Source organism: Carassius auratus, chromosome 9 (assembly GCF_003368295.1).
Source record: "Carassius auratus strain Wakin chromosome 9, ASM336829v1, whole genome shotgun sequence".
NCBI classification, from domain to species: Eukaryota; Metazoa; Chordata; class Actinopteri; order Cypriniformes; family Cyprinidae; genus Carassius; species Carassius auratus.
Genome location: NC_039251.1, coordinates 14769872 through 14786508, shown reverse-complemented (window position 1 = coordinate 14786508; position 16637 = coordinate 14769872). Strand labels below are relative to the sequence as shown.

General features: G+C 35.7%; 1 protein-coding gene across 2 annotated transcripts in view; it reads left to right on the top strand.

Moving 5' to 3' along the window:
* Positions 1-16637, top strand: part of LOC113108465 (low-density lipoprotein receptor-related protein 1B-like) — a 133607-nt gene that overhangs the window by 43660 nt on the left and 73310 nt on the right. The window lies entirely within an intron of this gene.

Here is a 16637-nt window from a genome sequence, read left to right as displayed (position 1 = left end):
GCGGCACAAGGTTGCTACATGGAGCACACCTGTTGTGTTACACCGGGCTGATAGCCTGGGGTAGAAAAACGGCGGCATCCTGTGGACATTTTATCATCGGCAGATGCTTACGGAGGAAACTAGCTGTTATACATCAGTAAGACAACATGAGCGCAAACAGAATCACATTAGCGAGTTGTTTTCATTATCATTAGAAAGCATCGCGCAAACACATTTATTTGCATTGGTCGACTGCTGTAAAGTTACTTGCAGTAGCATTCGTCACCTTTGTACAAATCGCGCCTCCGATAGTTTAATTACACGGTCGCCTCCACCTGCGTAAATACCGTCTGAACCATCAAAGTAAAGACGCTAACGATTGCTCATGGGTAGATAATTTCAGTAGGACGGCTAATAGGAAACGAGGCCTGACACATTTATTTACAATAGGGACGCACAGTCTGTGGTGCCCATTAGCAATGTAAATATTTTTAGAGGACATATTTAAATCAAAAGTAATTTCCTCAAGGAAATCTAAGCAGCATGTGCTAATTGGTTTGACTTTGAATGAGACAAAATGGTAAAGTTCCTGAGTGTGCAGTGGAGTGTGTGTGCGTGCATCAGAAGTTACATGCAAATGCAGCTTCCGAGTGCTTGTAAAATCTCTCACTTCTGCGGCTTTTCAGATCTAGCCTCCTGTAGTTGCTTTTTTAAAACTTCTCCCAAAGAACTTGACAGACCTTGAAATGGCCTGGTACACTGTACGGAGGATGATGTCCAAGATCAGACACTTCCTCTGCTTTTAAGAAAATCTGTAATAAATAATAATAGCATCTTCAGTGAGTTAGTTTTGACAGAACTATTCTGAGAGATCTTGTGACAGTCAGACCATTACCCTATCTATCTATCTATCTATCTATCTATCTATCTATCTATCTATCTATCTATCTATCTATCTATCTGTCTATCTGTCTATCTGTCTGTCTGTCTGTCTGTCTGTCTGTCTCATCCATCCATCCATCCATCTGTTGCCTTTCGTTCTCTCTGTCATTCTAGCTGTCTCTAATTTTATAGTTATGACATTGTCTGTTTTGCTGTCTATATATCTATGTATGTGTCACTCTGTTTATCAATCTACGTTTCTATCTATCATTGTATTTACCTACAGTATCTGTCTGTCTGTTTACACTATCCAAATACAGTATTGCTTCATTGCAGTTAGCTACTTTTTATTAGTAGCTTCTAGAGTAGCTAACAACTTTTTCTGAAAGCTATCTAGACTGTAGTTTCATTCATTTTTTAATTATGAGTAGCTTGCCCCAAGTTACAGTTTCATATTAACTTCTTCGACACTGGTCATTTAGCTGTCACACAGTGAAAGCTGAAATATCACATCGGTTTTGCATAATGAATCTTTACCATGATTGCATCGTGTATATGCATAGTGAATTGTTTTGTTGTTGTTGTTTATATTATGGCGTTGTTTTCCAGCTGAATATCCCCTTGAGGGTCAATAAAGTATTTCAGTTTTTCTGTCCAAGCTTGGCAGATGGAGTTTCATTTATCCAGATGGAGAGAGAGAGGGGTGGGCCCAGCAGATGGTGGACTTAAGTGGTGAGGAACGGATGGGTCAGTGTTATAACAGTCAGGTGAAGGAGAGAGAATACTCAGAATTCACTTCACTCTTTAAGTCTGGAAAAACATGTCGCAGTGTACTATATGTTGATATTAATTTTGCAATTAATTATGCATAACATATCAAGTTATATGTGCATGTGAATTTATAACTCTGCTGTAATTTTTTATAATATCAGAAGCTAGGGTCATGTGACACAATGACATAAAATAAAAATACCAGACTCCGTGGAAAAAAAAGGTATAATAATAAAATACTTTGATGAGGTTTAGTTTTTATTATCATCATATTCTGAGCTCATTGCTGGAAATTCCATGAACAAATTTTTTTTTTTTTTTGGATTTTCAACTAAATTAAATTCTTAGTAATGCATAAAGATATATAGTATTGCAATTATTATATTTTTGAACTTGCACAAACTGTTATATACTGTTTATACTATAATTATACTATATACTGTTGCAGTGGTGTAAACTTAATCATACCATTTTAAATGAATTGATCATATTCCCCCTCCCAATTTGGACAATACAACGTAAAGCAAGACATTAGTGTGATTATGGCGACTTCAGCCAATTTAAGTTAACTTTTGAAATGAGTCTCAAAGACCTTAACCTTTAAGATAAATACCTTTTTAATCTAACCTGAATCTCCAGAGCATTTTTAACATTTGTATTGATGTCCTACTTACTAGAATATTACATGTCTTACACTGGCCGACGAATCAGTTGCTAATCACTGGGCTTTCATTGGGGCCCTTGCAATTAAGGGTCGTAATTGCTATATTAACATGTATTATTAATATTCCAACCGAGGTTTGATTAATGGACTGCAGTTTAAATATGTGCCCTTCCATCACTGAACTCAGTAATTAGTTGCCTGAAGAAGTATGAGTGAACGATGTAAAGTTTAAAATGTATGAGTGAACATTAGTGATATTTCTAAGAAGAGAGAAGAGTGACCAGCCAAATGTGTCACGGCAGAGATTCATTTATTTATTTATTTTTACGTTTCTGGGAAATTTCCCCAGAAGTTTGTTAAATAAAATGGTCTTTATCTTCAGACACTGAAAATCAATGTGAGGCCCAGGGATGCATTATAGAAGTGTTGTGTGCTGAGAAATCTGAAATGGGATCAATAATTTGAGATAACTTAAGGTCAATATTTCCTCATGTCAGCATCGGCACGTCATCTTGGTAAATTACTCTAATTTGACTCAACATTTATTTCCACTGGATCCCTTTTAAATTGTTTTGTGATGTTTTTTTTTTTTTTTTATTATTATTATTTTATTATTTTAGCAAAATCTGAGATTTAGTTTGTATGAAAACCAAAGTTGCAGCCGAATACTGTTTGTGTGTTTTTTCAGACTAAAATGTTCAAGTGCTCTTCTGAACACCAGACATTTATGACAAAGCCCTCTATTTTTTAGAGTCCTTGAAAACCAGCATTTTATATCTGCTATTTTTCCCCCCTTTGTTGAAATATTGAAGTTAAAGTAAGGTGAACTTGAATGACATCATCCTTGTGTCCAAATATGCATTTAGTGGACAAGGCCGTAATTTAGCATAAGATCACAGGTCTTTTACTGCCCTCACAGTAACATTTTGTGGTAAAACTAACAAATTTGTTAAGGTTATTTATTTTTCTTCCATTATCAGTGACAAGTGGGAACCAATGGCAGAAGACTTTGTATCCTCTAGGTGAGAAGACATGAAGAAAAAAATGGAATAAAAGTAAAAGTAACACTGTGCACGAGTGAATAGTACAAATGAATAGTGCATGATATAATTTTTGTTAAGCATAAAGAGAAACCAGATCTGTGACTGTGCACTATAATGCAACAATGCTTAAATTCAGAAGTTGCATTTAAGATGATTTTGTACTTTATTTTTGTATATATATATATATATATATATTAATTATTATATTTCATTATAGTATTCAGTAAAAATAAACTGACATTAGGAATCAATCTCTTGCTCTCCTTATGTTTCTATATGCGTGTTAACACAATTCAGCAGCAAATGAAGACTGACGCCAGGATTTGGTTTAAAAAAAAAAAAAAAAAAAAAAAACATTTTACTTTAATTTCAGAAATAATTGAAGTCACATAAATCACTGTTTACACAACTCATTTAATTACACTGCTCATTTATATCACATTCCTCACTTACATTACACTGCTTACATAATTACTCAGTTATATTATGCTGCTCCCTAATATCCATATGCATCTTTGCTCTTTTGTGTTTTTTCACCTTCTCCGAGAGATGATGCATTTTGATGACACCTGTAGTTGTGTATGTAATGTCCGCCATGCTCTCAGGATGGAACAAAATGCAGTGGTATATCAGCAGAATACCACATCCTTGAAAATCCTTGTTTATACGACTTCCCGCCCTTTGTAGATACTTGTTCAATGTTTAAATTTGGTCTTGGTTGTTCTAATTCTTTGATTGCCAATTTATCCTTATTGCTACAGCGAATGAATGGTATTTCTTTCAATGACACAATAGAATTAATCTGCGCTGAGGTAACGTTCACCTTGATGTCAATCAAGTTCAGCTGACAAAGGCATAAATGTCTCTCTCTCTCTCTCTTTTTTTTCCGCATTTGATAAAGATATTAAAGTAGTTTTTCATTTTTTCTTGTTATTAAAATTCGAAATAGTTTTTAAATATTATTGGATGTCACTGTTCCCACCAGTCATTGCACAAGTTAAGGTTACATACGATGACGAGAGCACGTTAGGGATAGTCCTGTGCCCTGTAGTCCTGGATATATATATATATATATATATATATATATATATATATATATATATATATATATATATATATATATATATATATAGGTTTACAGCAAAATATTAAGCAGTACAACTGTTTCTAACATTGTTAATAATAAGACCTAAACCAATGTTTATTGAGCGCCAAATCAGCATATTAGAATAATTTCTTAAGTGTAGAAATATGGACTGTAGTAATGGCTTTGTAATCGAATGGTTTACGATTTGAAAAAATATATTAAAATGGGAAACGAAAATTGCAGCGATATTTTCACAATATTAATGTTTTTTTTATATATTTTTTAGATGAAGTTGAGCATAATATGCTAACTTTCAAAAACCTTTAATTATGAGTGCAGTATTAACAAAAAGATTTAGCTTACTGTCGTCTCTAAACAGAACTTGACAGTCAGTGATTTACCAAGGGTTGTTGTCTCATAGAAAAGACCATGTTCTTTCTTGGGTGGTGTAATTCAAAGTTATATGACAGCTCTACTTCTTTATAAATTATGCTATATTGACAATCTTTAGAAATTCACTTAATTTCTTGACCATTCCTTTATGGCTTTAGCATGACATATGCTTAACATACGATAGAGTCCATGAATGAGTGCCCCTACTTTATAAAGCATCCGTTGTGATTTGGGCTTGTTTGTTGTGCACGCTGTAATTAGCTGGGGCCATGAAGGGCACAGGCATACGGAGGGACATCACTTGATTATGCCCATTAATCATGTCTCAGTGAGACGACCGTAGGAGGATTTGGGAGCTGAAATGGACTGTGTCATTTTCTTAATGCTCCATTTCAGCTTCGGCTTTCGTCTTCAAACCTCCGCTTACCAAAAACTCCATTCTTATGTACAACAAAACCATCTGCTGAGTCATATCTATCACAGAAGTGGCCCTTTACCCAATACTTGTCACATAAAATCTATAGTGGACTTCTCCAGCACCCCATGTCCTTAAAGCATATGCCTGCAATTTGGTATATAATTTGGAGTTGATAGGGCATTTTTGTGCAGCAAAATAATGTACCACTTCCATTGTGAGAAAAAGGGCATAAACCCGCATCCCTCAAACTCGCCCTGAGAGAACGCCGAAAGCCATTTGGCGCTGTGAGGCGTGTTTCTCCTCTAAGGGGTTCAGGGCATTTTTTCTCACTTCTTCCATTAGTCTGCATTCAGAGTGAATGTGAAAGCAATACCTGACCTGCATAACAGAGCTAAAGAGCTGTGATGCTGGAGGTTTCAAATAGAGTGTAGAAAACAAGAATAATTTCTTGCATGAGTTTAAAATCAACATCTGTCTCTTTAATGGTGAAAATTGGTGTCAGGTCTGTGTATTTTCTCTCTGTTCATTCCAGTCAGTTATACACTATGCAGTCACGTTAAAGTAAATATTTCTGCCTTTTTTAATTTCTTTTTTTCTCACTGAAGAGACCATGATAAGTAATCCATTAAAAAAGATGCACTTTTTTTGGAAATAACTTAGTGGAAGTCGTGGCCTAGTGGTTAGAGAGTATGACTCCTAACCCTAAGGTTGTGAGTTCTGGTCTTGGGCCAGCAATACCACGACTTAGGTGCCCTTGAGAAAGGCACTGAACCCCCAACTGCTTCCCGAGCGCCGCAGCAGAAATGGCTCCCCACTGATCTGGGTGTGTGTTCACTGCTGTGTGTGTGCACTTTGGATGGGTTAAATGCAGAGGACGAATTCTGAGTATGGGTTAACATACTTGGCTGTATGTCACGTCAATAAAAAAAAAAAATAGAATTATTTCAGTTCTCTTTCTCATTCGTTAAGCCTGTAAAAACTGACATTATTGTCAGAAAAAAAAAAAAAAAAAAAATATATATATATATATATATATATATATATATATATATATATATATATATATATATATATTAATCATATACAAGTAAAAAAAAAATATATATATATATATATATATATATACATGTATATATATGTATACATATTTATATATTGTCTGAAGGTTCATGCCCAGATGCTGCTATTTGGCAAAAATCTAAGATGAGATACTGATAGATTGTAATATTAATCAGTGAAACCTTTATAACAGTATTACAGGCTAATAATATCTGTCACTCTAAACATCCATATAATATGTCTTAGTAGGTAATGTTTACTTAAAAAGCTCTGTTGTTTTTATTATGTTGGACAAAAAATAATGCACTGCAGTGATGCTTGAAGTTGTTTCTGTCTGTAAGAGTTACAAAATTATAATTAAAGCCCCTTTTCCTTGCTAAAAGTGTAAGCTATCGATCAAATGACAGAGGCATGTAGTAGGTTGTGTACAAGAGGTTTTTTTTTAACACAGTTTTGATTATACTAATTATTTAGAGGCCTTATTTGTGTTTCTAAAAGTTTAATGTTTGTTGTCATAAGAACAACAGGACATTAGCTAAACTGATTTACTGATTTACTATTGAATGCTTTAAACTATAAACTCATGATTTCAAATTATACTGCACTTTATGCCTTTTCCCACTGTCATATTCATGTAATTTTCAATGCATCATGTACGTAAAATGGGGATTACCCTGGTTTTATTTGAAAAATATGATTCCCATATTAACCCCCCCCCCCCCCATGTTTCCAAGATATCGGCTTCGGCTGTCAAAAAACACATATCGGTCGACCACTAATATGAATTTTCTCAGTCCTTTTGTAACTAAATATATGGTCACCTTAAATGTAGGTAGGCAGTCATGTGTTTTTCTTTCCTCAGCAGGCTTTGACACGTCGGAGCCAGACCCAATGACTCAACATAGCTGTGAGCCTCACGAGTGAATTACTCCTTGCACATTAATCAGTAAACTCACATGGCACGTTTGCCAGAGTACCTCTAAACATTTCTTACACGTGATATTTTAACAGAGCATGACAGAAGCACTGTCAGTTATCTTTTTAATTAGGCTTCTAATTGTTCAGAGTGTCTTATCTGTATGGTCCATACTATATCACGGTGCAGGTGGGGGCAGCGGTGGACACTCTACATGTGAATCCAGCACCCAGTCTGAGATTATTAATTGAGAGCATCAATAACGGCGAGCTTTGTTCTTCTTTGCCCCGAAGAGCACATTCATCATATGAGGTCAGTGCAGTCAGGCCGGGGAAAATGGGACAGCTTTGGCCACTAGGAGCCCAGATTCACTCCACAGTAAATCTCGCTGGCCTCACGGCACTGACAAAGTACCATAGCAGCTGAGACGCTTGGTGTGAGATTACTAAAGCATGTTCCTGCCTGTGGTCGTGTGCTGGGGATGATAAATCCAACCTGGTATTTGGCTCACTTGAATGAAGAACTGATGCTAGATACTGTACATAGAATCGGCTTTGAGACAAAGACATGAAAACTACAGAGCACATGCACAAGGTTAAAGATGGTATAGGGTTACTGGATGTCCATGTTTTTGGGGGGCAGTCCTGCTTTTTTACTGTGTGTTCCAAACATCCTCAATAAAATTGGTTGTAGAATGTTAACTATATGTATAAGAATAAATAAAAAGAAACGGAACATGGGAGTGGTGAGTAGTACTGGTAAGTGTACTGTATGTGTGTATTTTATTGATTACTCACCATCATTTCATTCCAAACCCGTTAGACCTTAAATGAAGATGTTATTGATGAAATCCGATCTCAGACCCTACATAGACAGAAATGCAACTGACACATCAAGGCCAATAAAGGTAGTAAAGACATTGTTAAAACAGTCCATGTGACATCAGTGGTTCTACTGTAATATTGTGAAGCTACAAGAATAATTTTTGTGTGCAAATAAAACAAAAATAATAACCCTACTGGACAATTTCTTCTCTTTCGCGTCAGTCTTGGATGCGCGTTCACGGCAGTACCACAACAGCTTTTGAGTTTGGACTGGATGGTGCCAGACATTTATATATTTATTATGATTTTATGATGGTGAAATATTAGTTTGGAGTTCACGTTGTTTTGGCTTGGCTTAGATAAATTATGTGATATGTTTAGTATTAGAGTTTGATAGCTAGCTCTCCTTTGGATTGGATTGGACCCAAAAAAAAAAAAAAAAAAAAAAAAAAAACTAAGTTTGTAAGTAGTTCAAATTACCTATGTTTTATAAAGTGAAGACATAAATTTAATTAAAAATTGTGAATAACTCAGAAAAAAAGTGTTCAGTCACCCATAATAGATGCCTTTCTTTATCAATTCAAATATATTTTTAGCCTTTTTGTGTTGATCCTAAAGCTCGTGGACGTTATATATGAAGTACCCTCATACCTCATACAAATGAGAAGGACATTCTCTTTTGTTTGCTTTCATATGTAAATACATCAATCTTTGCTTCTTTTTCTGTTTTGTTTTATCTGCTGTGTCTTCAGCCTTGGAAGAGGAATTTTACTTTGAATAGCATCAAAATGAAACTTTTTTTTTAAGAAGGTTTAAAGCATTCTTGTGTGGTGTTGCAAGGGTCTTCTAGATTATTTATTTATTTTTGAAGGAGGCAACATAATCAAGATTCCTACCTTTTAGAACAGCATTTACATCAATAGTGCACCTAAAATGCCTCTGTTGGCAGCTTACTATCTACTGGATTTTGGTTTTGGAACACAATATGAATGGTTATGGGTTTTTTCTTGAGGTATTTTTTTTTTTCCAACTGATCCAAGCACTTAGAAGCTGTCCAGATTCATCTTTGCATTGAAAGTTATGCCAAATAGCAGACAAACCAACTCTATTTCATTGAATTTGAAAGACATGAAATGTTATGTCTAGACAGTGCAGATGCACTTTATGCACTAGTAGATAGGCTAGTCGTCATTAACTAATTGAATAAACTCATTAGAAACGTACAGCTTAGGGGACTTTCATTGAATGGGCTCTTTCCATGGGAAAAATAGACTATAAAATGGATTTTAATGTTGAATAGATCTGAATGAGTTAGGGGGTATATCTGTTTCTAAGAGAGCTAACATCTAACATGTTTGATACCTCTCTTGAGCATTGCACAGCTTAGGGGTGCAAAAATGTGGAAGTGAAAAAATCAAGAGTAAAATCTGACAAATAAATGTCCTAGCGCTAGTGCCTGGGGTGTCAACATGAGTGGGGGAAAAAACTCCACCATGTGGAACATTCATCTCTATCTGAACTCTAATGTGATTTTAAATAACTAAAAGGATTAAGAAGACCATTGCATAATCCAGATTTCAAAGTGTGGTGATTTGTGATGTTTTGCATCTAGTTCCTGTGCTTGTGTGCAGGTTTTAATCCTCAGCAGTGAGTGATTCCCAACCAGGGGTACGTGTACCCCACGGGCTTCCAGAAACCACTTGGAAAGATTTTGGTTTTTCTTTGTTACGCCTATAAAACAAATGATTAAACAAATGATTATAAATACAAATGATTAAAATAAAATAAATTATTGTAGATGTAAGGGGGGCAATCAGGAAAATAAATGGGAGAAATTTGAACACTCATTGCGGCTGCAATTTTCATAAATTAAAATTATGCCTTTTGCTTAAAAGAACCAATAACCTGTTAAATAGAGTTTGTTTACTTAAGCTTCAGCCTAAATACAGGCTAATAAAATCAGCCTAATACATTTATTATGCTTAAAATCTCCGTTGTTGTTCTGTTTTTTTTTTTTTTTAACATAATTTAATAAGCAGTTATGAAGTTTTCTGTGTTTCACCATTCATGTAGGTAGGAGCAAGGTGTACTGAAATCAAAGTTAAAATAATAATAATAATAATAATAATAATAATAATAATAATAAAAAGAAAACAATTCTTTAAAAAAGAAATATAAAAATCTTAAACTTATTTTATTTCAGCTGCTGTATTTGCCAAGGCATCATTTCTCATTTCATTTCAGTGTAACATAAAGTTATAAAATGACTAACTGAAATACGAACTATGTAGATATGTAGATATGTAGATGTAGATGTTAAAAAAAGATATTAAAATTGAATCACTTCATAATACCGTATGTGTTTCAAGAACTCTTACATTAATCAACAATAGTGTAGGCCAGTGCATTTAAAAAGAAAAAAAGACCTACAGAGATGATTGCCTTTAATTAAATTTAGCTTTAATTTTGCTCAAATACCTGTCCAGATAATTTCTCAAACATATATGGCTGATTCATGGCTACAGTGTCTGAGTCACACAGAATTGTCTATATTGTAAAGAGGCCTGCCATCTATCTGTAGCTCAGTTGCCAAGCCAACAATTGCCTGTTGCTCTACAGGAGTGTGTACAGAAGGGATGCATGATGTCTGTGTGGAATATCTGCCTTGAAGTGAACTGGAACAGAAGCAGTGCGATTGCTGTGTCAGATATTAAGACATTCTCCCAGGCCTACCATGAAAAAGAATGCACAAGTAAATGAGAAATCCAGTTTCTTTGTGAAGAGAAATTTCATCAGTTTTATTGCTGATCAAGTGGACATTAAAAAGGTATGAAGACATCACTGTCAAAACCACAACACTGACCCAACCTCCACCTCCTGATGAACTAAAATGGTTCAGTTCATGAACACTTTGGCCTACAGGAATAATTCTGGTTTCTTTCAAAAGTAGGTTTGTTGTCCATTTGTAGTCAGAGCTTTTTTTCTGTTCTCTCTTCAGATAAGACTGAATTTCTAAATGCCCCTCATACATTTTTAGAGGATTTTTGCATTGACTATATGTCTTTCAAGGCAATTGGTTTCTTTCGGCAGCAATTTAACCTCTTTCTTGATGAATGGGGAAATACCAAAATCTGTATTTTAAACTTGCACTCCAGTGGCGCATTTCAGTCACACTTTAGTTTGGGGACCAATTCGCACTATTAACTATCTATTAACTACGACCTTTTCCTAAATAAACTGCTAATGTGCTGCTAATTAATAGTTAGTAAAGTAGTTTTTATGTTTAGGTATGGATTTGGATTAAGGGACCTAAAATATGGTCAAGCAGAATAAAGAATTGATGTACTAATAAACAGCCAACATGCTAGTAATATGCATACTATTAAGCATCTCGTCTTATAAGCGACGTATTACTGCAAAATAGCTTCAATGCACATGTGTGACCTGCTCATTCTATTCTGATGACGAAATTTACGTCATGCACACTTGTACGCCACCCCCCTCCAATGAAGGCAGAACTTGAGTAGAGCCATAATATTGGGCATTCCAGTTTCTCGCATTGTAATGCCATGGTTCCATCTCAGCTCTATAGTCTTGAACATTATAATTAATTTGACTTTGCAAATGAGGTCAGAAATGGCTCCATTTTGGATGTTTTTAATTTACATGAATTGCTGCTAATATTACAGCTCTGAAGCAGGCATTTGATCACATGTAACAAAAAAAACAAAAAAGCCTTGGAAAGGTAGAGTTAGATGGCATCATTAGCTCTAGTACACATTTCAGCCTGACAATCAACCACCATTGTTCCCTCAAACACTTTCCTTAGGCCAACATTTTAGCTACTGCCTTGACCCCATGACATTGCTTTCTCTCCAGCAAGAGTGGCCATTATTGAGCTTGCCCTCTACACAAACCCACTCAAACAGGCCCTCATATCACACAGTCATTGGATGTCTGTTTCTGCTGTTCACATGGAGGTTGAGGAGGGGTATAATTCAGGTTTTACCTGTCAGGAAGGAAAAAATTGAAGGCTCTTTGAGCCTTTTAGGGTGGAAAAAGTGAACAGCATTATTTGTGTCTGGTATAGCTGAAGTGACATGAGTCTTTTTCGGTGACAGGCTTCGTCATGGGTCTTTTTGGCTGCTATTTTAGATCCACTTTGGAAGCTAGAAGCATTTGTGCAGTATATTTTCTATTAAGTCTTATTTTGCTTGTAGTGGAATCCAGTTTTTGCAGAAATGAGCAAGCTGAAAATGAATAGACTGAAATGAGACTGAAAACGGTTTTATGAAATTTAGTGTTGACATGTTTGAGATTAGCCTGCATCTCTGAGGATGTGCAGTCAAAATACGTACTAACCTTCACAGAAATGTACTAACCTTTTTAAATTATCCCATAAAACAATTACTAGGACATGAAGCACCAAATTTATGTTGTGAATGTGAGGCACTAGACATTTAATGAAGAGGATTGGGGTTGGAAGGATCTGATTAGCATAAATATGTTAGCAAGGAGCAGCAAATTTAATTTTATACCAAATGTGTATTGACGTTTTGGGTTTATACAATGAGCATTAGGTAATGAAGAGTTGAGGAAAGTTGTTTTTAAAATACAAAACAATTTTAATGATGTTCTCATGGCAACGTCATCTCTCTCTCTCTCTCTCTCTCTCTCTCTCTCTAGAGGTATAAGACTTTTATATTTTATATTTTTATTCTTCAGGCATTTCAGAGTTAAAAATAAATGTTGGAATGGACTTCATGTCAGACCGGATATCACAAAAGGAATATTTTTCTGTAACAATTCTTTTAAATATCATAAATGGACGTTTGGAAGCCATCCCAAATGTCACATTCGTAAATAATACATGTAAACTTAGAAATCAAATATGCTCAGAATGAGGGTGGGAATCAGGCAAAACTGGCACAGTGGCAACAAAATGGAAAATACTGGTGAAGCAAATGTGTGCTGAATTTGACTACTGACACTACTGACACTTCTTTTCCTGTGTGCAGCTTCATCCACACATCTAAGGGTTTCCCAGGAGATTTCAAAACCCTTTCCTTGGCCTTTAATGAGTACACCATCACTGTAGCACCCGGGCTGTCACCAATTCTTGCACAGTTTGAATACAGATGCATTGAAAGCACAAAACATATTGCAGGAATAAATAACATGAATTGGAAGTTTGTGAGGTTTAGCATTGTCTAACTAATGTCTGTGAAAGTATTGGTTTATCAAATTATGTAGAAAATGAGTTTGGAATTTTATAAATAACACACATTTTTAATGACATTACATGTTATATATTAAGTGTGTGTGTGTGTGTGTGTGTAAACACACGTACGCTGCCATTTCACTATTGGTATTCATTTCATTCACTATATCCATCTATCAAATAGTTTATAAGTCAGCAATATATCTTGTACTGTACCTCTAATTTGTACGCCATGATTTATGGCATTGCAAAATTCACTCAAAAACAGTGATGCATTGTCTCTGACTCTGTTTGAGTATTAATGTGATCTTCCGTGGTGTGAATGCAAAGCGATTAACAGATTTATTTGCCAACTTAATGAATTAATTAAATTTCAAAGCTCTTTATGTCAGTCAGTTATGAATAATTTTTCAGTGCGCTTCTACATGTCTGACAACGGAACTGTATTTCTTTACATGCATCTGCTGTTGCTCTATGTATAAGATGCTATACTTGCAATTACATACTATAATTATGATGAAACGGTGTGTCTGGAAACCTGTGCTGCTAACAACCTTGTTAACTAGCTGCATGAATGAGGTCACATGTTAAGTAATGAGGCCAGCCACTAAGATGCACTGTAATTAGACACTATTTATTGCAAATAGCTATTTTTCAATTTAGCTGATCATTGCCTGTATAATGTTTTTGTTTGTTTTTTTGTTACTTTTCTAGGTTGACTGACAGTGTATCTTTGTCTGCGCGCATTTGACTCTTTGAAAACTTGACTAGCAGCTAAAATATTTGAGTCCAGTTTTGTCCTACCTTAGGCTGTTAAAGATGGATAATTTGAAATGGGCTGTTTTGCCAGTGTTCATGGTGTGTGAAAATCAAAAGCTAGTGGGATCAATACTGAGCCCTGAGGTTCAAGATTATGTGAAATCAATTCAGCCAATTGCCATTCAGCATGACAGACCCTTTATGACCCCTAACCCTAACATGCTCCATACGTGCACCGTTTGAACCTATCATATTAATGCATATGGTCATCTTATCTTAATGCAACTTCATATCTCACATTATTTCCCCTATAGTTGATGCCAGGTCAAACTTTGCTGCTCTCCAGAGGTCTTCTGCAGCAGATACTTTTATGTTCTCCACTCTTCTACCTGCAGAAGAAGATAGAGCTAATTGACTGAATAATTTGCGGCATCAGAGACGTGCCATACCCTCCTTCTGCAATCATGGTTTATAAGGCTTTTAAAAAGCAGTGATCGACTCGCATGATAGATTCAAATGGAGCATTCTGGCCTCGTTTTGCTCTTCCACCTGTTCATTGGAGTCTAACCGGACCCATATAACAGTAAAGCTAATATTGATTTTGTTGAAAAACACTCATTGGTTTCGTTGTCACACTTAATGGTTGTGTCAAAACATTTCAGACTTCCTGATAGCATACTTTTCCTTTAGAATCTGACCTCAGGGCTCAAAAGCACCTTTTAAAAACTCTTTAAATGGTTTTAATCTTTTGTCAGTAGTTCTAAGCTGTTATCATATCTTAAACGGATGGAATTGTATTAAAAACATTGTCAATAAGCTTTGGAGCAATGATTTTATGCTTTGAATTGCATTAGCATATAGCATATAGAATAGCATAGAATACCTCCCCCCCCCCCCCCCCTTCTGACTACAAAACAAACTTGGGATTCCTTTTCACTTTGTCCTTTTCTTTTGCTCAGAGCATGTCAAAGAGATCCTAAAAAGCACTTTAGGTAATTACAAATAGAAGCCAAGCTTTAGGCCCATGGGAAGAAAACTTCTCACACTCAGCCCTGTGTAATGATTCTTTAGTTCGTTCATCATTTTCTTATCTCATTGAGCTTCTAGACCTGCGGCAATGACTGTACTAGCCCTTGCTGGAAAATCAAGGGCTTCATAATTCAAAAACGATGTGCTTTTTTTTTCTAGTTTAGCTAATCATTTGTGGATTTAATAGTGACTGAATTTGCTCTAGATTTCATATGGTCTTGTAAAAGGTGGGAAAAAGCCTTAGTTTCAGTATATGCCAATAGACAAAGCATTTATGCTAATTGTCCCAGCGGTAAGAGCCAACAGCTCTAAAGTCCCTGGAGAATGGCAGGGTCTGTTGATAATTGTGGTATCCTGGGTTTATTCAGATTAGCTAAGTGACTTTTTCTCCATTAGGACTGTGAATCCAAATAATGACATAAATATGGAAAGATGCAAATAGACAAACTGAATTGTCAGAGTTTTAACCTCCTTCACAGCCCCTGTGGAAAAAACCCCTTCACCTGAGAGCAGCAAAAGCAGTTTAATTCAGCATTTCACAACCACCCACATTATACTGTAGCATTTCAAATGATCTCAGCATATGGAGCAACACTTTATAAGATTAGCCCATTCAGCCGTACTTATCACCACCCACATGCATAGTAACGATTACATACATATTAACTTCACCCAAAACATCAGTTATAGCCCATTATTTTTGACCTCAGATACAAGATCATTAGCAGCTGAAGGCTCTAACTTGATATTGTTATGCTAACTTTACATTTAGATCTGACGTGTGTGTCCCTGATTTTAGGGGAATGAAACTAATCAAACCTTCTGGAGAAAATGTCCCGCTGCGTGAACCCGCTGATTTCATCGGCAGATAAACTGCAGAAGCTGTAATATCAGAAGAGTTTGGGCATCGTAATCACAGCCCCCCTCTGCTGCTTCCCACACAGTGGGAAACTCCTACTGGAAATAACGGTCCAAAGTGGATAAAAAAGTCTTTGTTAAGTGCTCATTTGGGAAAAGACTCTTATCGTTTTCTTAAAGATGGTAACATGGATTTCAAGGAACTTGAAAAAAACATCTTTTAATTGTGTAAATTAAAAGAAGACGCATTTAACTTGAAGTGTATTGTTCGAGTGCTCTTCTCTGTTATCAGGACTACAGAGGCAATCTTTCCCAGCTGTAATGAAACAGTGATATTGAGAGAATAGAATCCTTCACGCCTTCCTCAAGAAGACATGTTGTTTAGGGAACCTTGACTGGTGGTTCACCTCATGGAGTGACTGAGATACTGCCTGCTTTAGTGCCCATTATCTTCCCTGATTGATAATCATGGCATGAGGGATATAAACCCATAAATGAGGCTTAGCACTGTTAAGAATGTCAGCTGTCCATGTGACCTTGAGCGGAGAAAGGAGATTTTGCACAATTCTGATGTTTGATGAATACGGTATAGCAGAGGTCGCCAGAGATGCAAATAGGGTCATGAGAGATTTATATGAAGTATGACAGAATGTATGGTATTTGCAAATTTATTTTTAAGTAGAATTTTTACAACTGTACAAAAAAAGTGTAAAAAGAAATATTGAAATATTGTT